The following is a 7,520-nucleotide window of genomic DNA, read 5'->3' as shown; positions in this document are numbered from 1 at the left end:
GTAAGTTCCATACAGCACATCTGTGCCACCTCAATATTGTCCAGAAATTAGTCACTAATCACATTGCTATACCTAGCTGCAGGAAAGGTTGGGAGAGGATTTATTTAAAAACAAGAATTCTGTTACCAAGAAGGAGATGGAGAACAGATTTTGGGAGGAAGCTTGCAGTCCTTTGTAAAACAAGAGGATGCTACATAGTGGGTATACAATGGACATTTGGTAAATAATTGTTGAATGATGAGTGGGTGTTTATTTTTTTATTTTAATAAAATCATGGTACCTGAAAGGATAAATTTTAGTTATCTGTTGACACGTAGAACTTTCATTCTCACTAAATGAAATGGTAGTGTATAAATGTAAAAAGTAAGTCAAAATAGAATGCTGATTTTTTACTTTCAGAAAAAAATCACATAGAATATGCAGAAATCTTTTGTGCTTTGAAATGCAACAAAATACGTATTTAGATCAAAAAGAGCTTGGATTTTAATATAATGTATTTCAGCTAATCTGAAACTGTTGATTTAACTTCGACCATTATTTTTAGTACCACTAAGAAAGGAAAGACAATGCTGTCAATTTTAAGATGCACTGCAATTTCAGAGATGTTAAAATGTAGAAAAAGTATGTCTTTGATAGTATTAATCTTTTTTATGTCTGGCTTTTCTCTCCCATTTTCAGTTTAACTAGCCAGTTGAAGAGCCCTGGTGGCACACTGACTAAGAGCTCGGCTGCTAACCAAAAGGCCTGCAGTTCACATCCACCAGCCGCTCCTTGGAAACCCTTCGAGGGGGTTCTCTGTACTCTAGGGTTGCTGTGGGTCAGAATTGACTCGACAGGCAACGGGTTTGGTTTTTGTTTTAGCCAGTTGAAGGGATAATTATTGTATGTAATTGAGAACTATTTGGTCAGATGCAAATAAACTAGGCGAAAATAATGTACCGTACTAATAAAATAGCATTTGTTAATACCAGTTATGCGCACAGTTAGTTTTTTCAGATAAAGCTAAGCTAACAAGTTACATTGAAGTATTACTACTCTGTAGCAGTTATCTGTTGCTGTGTAACAGACTACCTCAAAACTTAATAGCTTAAAGTAACCATTTTTTGATTGAAATATTTATTGAGATAATTACAGATTCACATGCAGTTTAAAAAAAAATAATACAGAGAGATCCTTTACACACTTTGCCCAGTTCTCCCAGTGGTAACATTTTACAAAACCACAGTATCATATCACAGCCAGGATATTGACATAGATACAATCTACTGATCTTACTCAAATTTCCCCGGTTTTACTTACACCCATTTGTATGTGTGTATTACGTTCTGTACAATTTTCTCACCTGTGTAGGTTCTTATCTCTACCACCACATTCAAGATAATGAGCAGGTCCAGCACCAAAAGATACCTCTCTTGTTGCCCTTTTGTGACTATGCCACCTGCCTCCCCGTGCTGATCTCCAACCCTCACACCCACCCCTAGCCTCTGGCAACCACTGATTTGTCTGCCATTTCTCAAATTCTGTCCTTCAGAAGTGTTGTATTTGCTCATTCTGCGGATCTGCAGTGAGGGCAGGGCTCCGTTAGAATTGTTGTCTTTGTTCCACATGATGTCTCCTGGACTCCGCTGGAACTGGAGGATCCAAGACGGTCCCTTTCACATGTCTGGAATCTTGGTGCTGGCTTTTGGTTGGAGTGTCTTAGTGCTGCTCCTCATGGCCCGTTTCTCATGTAGTGTCTTCTCATGTAGGGCCCCTCCATGTGGCCTCATATTCTAGTAGGGGAGCCTGGACTTCCTTACCTGGCAACTGAGGGCTCCAGGAAAGCAAAAATGTAAGCTTCCAGGCCTTGTTCCGACCTAGGCCCAGAACTGGCATAGCCCCACTTTTGTAGCAATCTGTTGGTTGGAGCAGATCACAAAGATAGTCCAGATTCAAGGGGAGGGGATGTAGCCTCTACCTCTTGATGGGAGGAGCAGCAGGTATGTGCAAGGATGGGAGGAACTGTTGGTGGCCACCTTTGCAGACAGTCTGCTGCACACTTCAAACAAGGTGGTTGGATTATGGGAATGATGCAGCCTGTGTCTCCTTTGATCTTTTGTAAATGTTACCATCACTTCATTTTGAAATCTGAATTAGTTTAAATCCCATAAAAGTATAAAATAGAATGTGATAGTTTGCTACTGCTAATGCCTGTTTCAGATAGAACAGTTGCCTTGCAAGGCAAGTTGCCAGAGCTCAAGTTATCAACCAAATCTGAGGATTCCCAAGGGGACTGTGGTATTTGCAGAACAAGTAGTTGCTTGAAGTGGCTGTTAAGATGTTAGGAATAGTTCACCTCTCTTATTTTCCCAGGCTGGCTGTTTCTTGTGATCTTAAAATAGCAGGGACTTGTATACCTAGGGAGCCCTGGTGATGCAGTGTTTGAGAGCTCAGCTGCCAACCAAGAGGTCAGCGGTTCTAATCCACCAGCTGCTCCTTGGAAACCCTGTGGGGCAGTTCTGCTCTGTTGTGTAGGGTCACTATGAGTCGGAATAGTCTCAGTGGCAACAGAGCTTTTTTTTTTTTTTTTTTGGTTTTTGTATACATAGTTCCAGATTTCTATAATACTAACTTTGAGAGACCATACCAGTTTTCCTCTTTGCATTAAGTTTTTTTAGGTAAGGCATTAGAATATTGTTTTTCAAGATATTTTCAACTTCAGAGAAAAGGTCTTTTAAGGGGGAGTACGGTTGAGGAGAGGCGTTATAGCTGAAGATTGAAGCCAGGAGAGCATTTTCTCAAGATTTTTCTGACTATGAAATGTTAGAGACTTCCTTAGTTTTGTTGTGAGAGTGGCAGTGATGCAGGGTCAGAGGTTAGGTCTTGAACTTCATGGGTAGGATTCCTGATCATCTGTTACACTGTAAGGGATACATTTTCATAGAATTTCTGGAATGAGAGATAAGAGTTATTGCTCAGTGGGAGCCCTGGTGGCACAGTGGGTAAAGCGCTCAGCTGCTAACTGAAAGGTCAACAGTTTGAACTCACCAGCCGCTCCTTGGGAGAAAGATGTGGCAGTCTGCTCCCGTAAAGATTTTTCAGCCTTGGAAACCCTATGGGGCAATTCTGCCCTGTCCTATACGGTCACTGTGAGTTGGAATCAACTTAATGGCACTGAGTTTGGTTTTTTGGTTTACTGCTCAGTGAGGGCTCCATGTTTGAGAGAAATAAATTTTTTCTCTCTGCGTTTTGGAGCAATACATTATTTGGCTAAGAGTTTCCGTTTAGCTTTCCCTTCTGAGTGATAACTTTGATTTTACAGACATTTACTATTTGGTCTCTATGTGTGGAACACTTCGTTAGACATTATTTAAAGAAAATTAGGACAGGGTCCCTATTTTCCAGGAGCTTGTGGTCTAAGAGGACAAATAAGATGTACATAAAAAAAAAAAAAAAAACATAGCTGACGTGTAATCCCAAGGTGATCCCATTAGAAGAGGTTTAAAATAAGGAGAATATTAGAGACAACAAGCTAAGCTGCCTTACCCTCACTTTTCAGCCCTGCAAAATAAATTTGGACTGATTCTCTTCTGCCTTTAAGTACTCTGATTTTGAAATGTATGTTTCAGCTGTTAATTGGGGCGGGGGGGGTATACATTTTTATAAGATCTATCTGATGCCATGTGATAATTTGAAAGATTTATTGCATTTTTTGGCACAGTTATCCATCTTGCTTTGTTATTCATTAATGAAACACAGAATTACAGAAAGGGAAACCCAATGGTTGTTTTTATCCTTGGTTAAACCCAGTGCCATCAAAAAGCAAAGTAATTCAGGACTTTCATTTAGTGCTTTTCACATGCATGGTAAGAATAACACAGCTGATCCCTGTTCACAGTGAGAGAAAAGGAGAACAAGTTTAACATTGCAGAAGGAGGTGTTGCCTAGACATTGGGAGGAAAGGTCTTCCTTTGTTCTAATAGACATTTCTGACTTGCCTGTCTGTGGCAACATCGCTGGTCCTTTTCTGCTCCCCATCTCCTGAATGTTAGGTCTGCATATGGCAGTTGTTTGTGGCCCATCTGTCTCCAACATGGCAGTCTCTGAAAAGGTACTTCGGAGGACAGAATCCTTGCCAGCAACCCTCACTCACAGCCCAGCTCAATCCCTGTTGGAAACAACCAGTCAGACTTCATCAGCCACTCAGCACACTTCACCGCTCCATCACCCAGTTGTTAACCATGGACACAGTTGACTTGGAACCACTTAGTATGCGTGATTGTGCTGAAGAGGTCAGGGAGCTCAGAGGAGTGAAGAATGAACGGAGAGATTCTCAACCATCACAGCTGTCCGTATGAACTGAAAACTTTTAAAACTCAGAGGCGAAGTTTTCTTTGTCTCTACATCCAGCAGATTCTGATTGTGAGCTCCTGAGCTAGGAAGAACTTTCAAGCCAAATACAACTTCAGTGATGATAGTATTTCTCTCCCAAGGGTTAAAGGAGAATGTATGTACGTGGAAGTGTCTAACGTTTGACGCATTTATTCTCAGTCTTCGTAGATCGCTGTTATGCAAATTTAGTCAGCTTTCAATACTTATATGTTAATATGAGTTCTAGCCGCACATTGGCAGCCCACTTTAATTCTCTAAGTTGAAGGTGTTTCTCACTACTTAAGTGTTTCTCTACGACTTGAAGCTCAGTACGTAAAAAAGGGAACACTCATTTCCTTCTCCCTACCCACATGCATCTGTTTTTTTCTCCTCTGTTCTGTATTTTTCTTCATGGATTACCATCCTCTTGTTTGCCTAGCGTCATTCCTACTTCTCCCTTCTCTGTAGACCAAGCAGCTGCCGAGTGCTGTCCATCCTACCTCTTAAAATGTCCATGATGCGGAATACTACCCAACTCATTCTATGAAGCCACCATCTCCCTGATACCAAAACCAGGTAAAGACATTACAAAAAAAGAAAATTACAGACCTATATCCCTCATGAACATAGATGCAAAAATCCTCAACAAAATTCTAGCCCATAGAATTCAACAACATATCAAAAAAATAATTCACCACGATCAAGTGGGATTTATGCAAGGCTGGTTTAATATCAGAAAAACCATTAATGTAATCCACCACATAAATAAAACAAAAGACAAAAACCACATGATCTTACCAGTTGATGCAGAAAAGGCATTTGACAAAGTCCAACACCCATTTATGATAAAAACTCTCACCAAAATAGGAATTGAAGGAAAATTCCTCAACATAATAAAGGGCATCTATGCAAAGCCAACAGCCAACAGCACTCTAAATGGAGAGAACCTGAAAGCATTTCCCTTGAGAACGGGAACCAGATAAGGATGCCCTTTATCACCGCTCTTATTCAACATCGTGCTAGAAGTCCTAGCCAGGACAATTAGGCTAGACAAAGAAATAAAGGGCATCTGGATTGGCAAGGAGAAAGTAAAATTATCTCTATTTGCAGATGACATGATCTTATACACAGAAAACCCTAAGGAATCCTCCAGAAAACTACTGAAACTAATAGAAGAATTTGGCAGAGTCTCGGGTTATAAGATAAACGTACAAAAATCACTAGGATTCCTCTACATCAACAAAAAGAACATCGAAGAGGAAATCACCACATCAATACCATTCACAGTAGCCCCCAAGAAGATAAAATACTTAGGAATAAATCTTACCAAGGATGTAAAAGACCTATACAAAGAAAACTACAAGGCTCTACTACAAGAAATTCAAAAGGACATACTTAAGTGGAAAAACATACCTTGCTCATGGATAGGAAGACTTAACATAGTAAAAATGTCTATTCTACCAAAAGCCATCTATACATACAATGCACTTCTGATCCAAATTCCAATGTCATTTTTTAAGGTGATAGAGAAACAAATCACCAATTTCATATGGAAGGGAAAAAGCCTCGGATAAGCAAAGCATTACTGAAAAAGAAGAAGAAAGTGGGAGGCCTCACTCTACCTGATTTCAGAAGCTATTATACAGCCACGGTAGTCAAAACAGCCTGGTACTGGTACAACAACAGGCACATAGACCAGTGGAACAGAATTGAGAACCCAGATATAAATCCATCCACATATGAGCAGCCGATATTTGACAAAGGCCCAGTGTCAGTTAATTGGGGAAAAGATAGTCTTTCTAACAAATGGTGCTGGCATAACTGGATATCCATTTGCAAAAAAATGAAACAGGACCCATACCTCACACCAAGCACAAAAACTAACTCCAAGTGGATCAAAGACCTAAACATAAAGACTAAAACGATAAAGATCATGGAAGAAAAAATAGGGACAATCCTAGGAGCCCTAATACAAGGCATAAACAGAATACAAAACATTACCAAAAATGACGAAGAGAAACCCGGTAACTGGGAGCTCCTAAAAATCAAACACCTATGCTCATCTAAAGACTTCACCAAAAGAGTAAAAAGACCACCTACAGATTGGGAAAGAATTTTCAGCTATGACATCTCCGACCAGGGCCTGATCTCTAAAATCTACATGATTCTGTCAAAACTCAACCACAAAAAGACAAACAACCCAATCAAGAAGTGGGCAAAGGATATGAACACACACTTCACTAAAGAAGATATTCAGGCAGCTAACAGATACATGAGAAAATGCTCTCGATCATTAGCCATTAGAGAAATGCAGATTATAACTACGATGAGATTCCATCTCACACCAACAAGGCTGGCATTAATCCAAAAAACACAAAATAATAAATGTTGGAGAGGCTGCGGAGAGATTGGAACTCTTACACACTGCTGGTGGGAATGTAAAGTGGTACAACCACTTTGGAAATCTATCTGGCGTTATCTTAAACAGTTAGAAATAGAACTACCATACAACCCAGAAATCCCACTCCTCGGAATATACCCTAGAGAAACAAGAGCCTTCACACAAACAGATATATGCACACCCATGTTTATTGTAGCTCTGTTTACAATAGCAAAAAGCTGGAAGCAACCAAGGTGTCCATCAACAGATGAATGGGTAAATAAATTGTGGTATATTCACACAATGGAATACTGTGCATCGATAAAGAACAGTGACGAATCTGTGAAACATTTCATAACATGGAGGAATCTGGAAGGCATTATGCTGAGCGAAATTAGTCAGAGGCAAAAGGACAAATATTGTATAAGACAGCTATTATAAGATCTTGAGAAATAGTATAAACTGAGAAGAACATAGTTTTGTGGTTACGAGGGGGGGAGGGAGGGAGAGGTTTTTTTTTACTGATTAATTAGCTGATAAGAACTGCTTTAGGTGAAGGGAAGGACAACACTCAATACATGGAAGGTCAGCTCAACTGGACTGGACTGGACCAAAAGCAGAGAAGTTTCCGGGATAAACTGAATACTTCAAAGGTCAGCGGAGCAAGGGAGGGGGTTTGGGAACCATGGTTTAAGGGGACTTCTAAGTCAATTGGCAAAATAATTCTATTATGAAAACATTCTGCATCCCACTTTGAAATGTGGTGTCTGGGGTCTTAAATGCTAACAAG

The 7,520-nt window shown here is 40.0% G+C and overlaps 1 protein-coding gene and 1 long non-coding RNA gene across 2 annotated transcripts in view; both read left to right on the top strand.

Annotated features, from left to right (window-relative positions):
• Positions 1–3,447, top strand: part of LOC135228230 (uncharacterized) — an 84,043-nt gene extending 80,596 nt beyond the window's left edge. Inside the window, exon 2 of the long non-coding RNA XR_010318589.1 lies at positions 679–3,447. This is a non-coding gene — a long non-coding RNA (uncharacterized LOC135228230). The remainder of the gene's footprint in view (positions 1–678) is intronic.
• Positions 1–7,520, top strand: part of SPPL3 (signal peptide peptidase like 3) — a 190,175-nt gene that overhangs the window by 80,818 nt on the left and 101,837 nt on the right. The window lies entirely within an intron of this gene.

This window comes from Loxodonta africana, chromosome 19 (genome assembly GCF_030014295.1).
Source record: "Loxodonta africana isolate mLoxAfr1 chromosome 19, mLoxAfr1.hap2, whole genome shotgun sequence".
In the NCBI taxonomy this organism is placed as follows: domain Eukaryota; kingdom Metazoa; phylum Chordata; class Mammalia; order Proboscidea; family Elephantidae; genus Loxodonta; species Loxodonta africana.
This window is presented reverse-complemented; position numbering and strand designations above follow the sequence as displayed.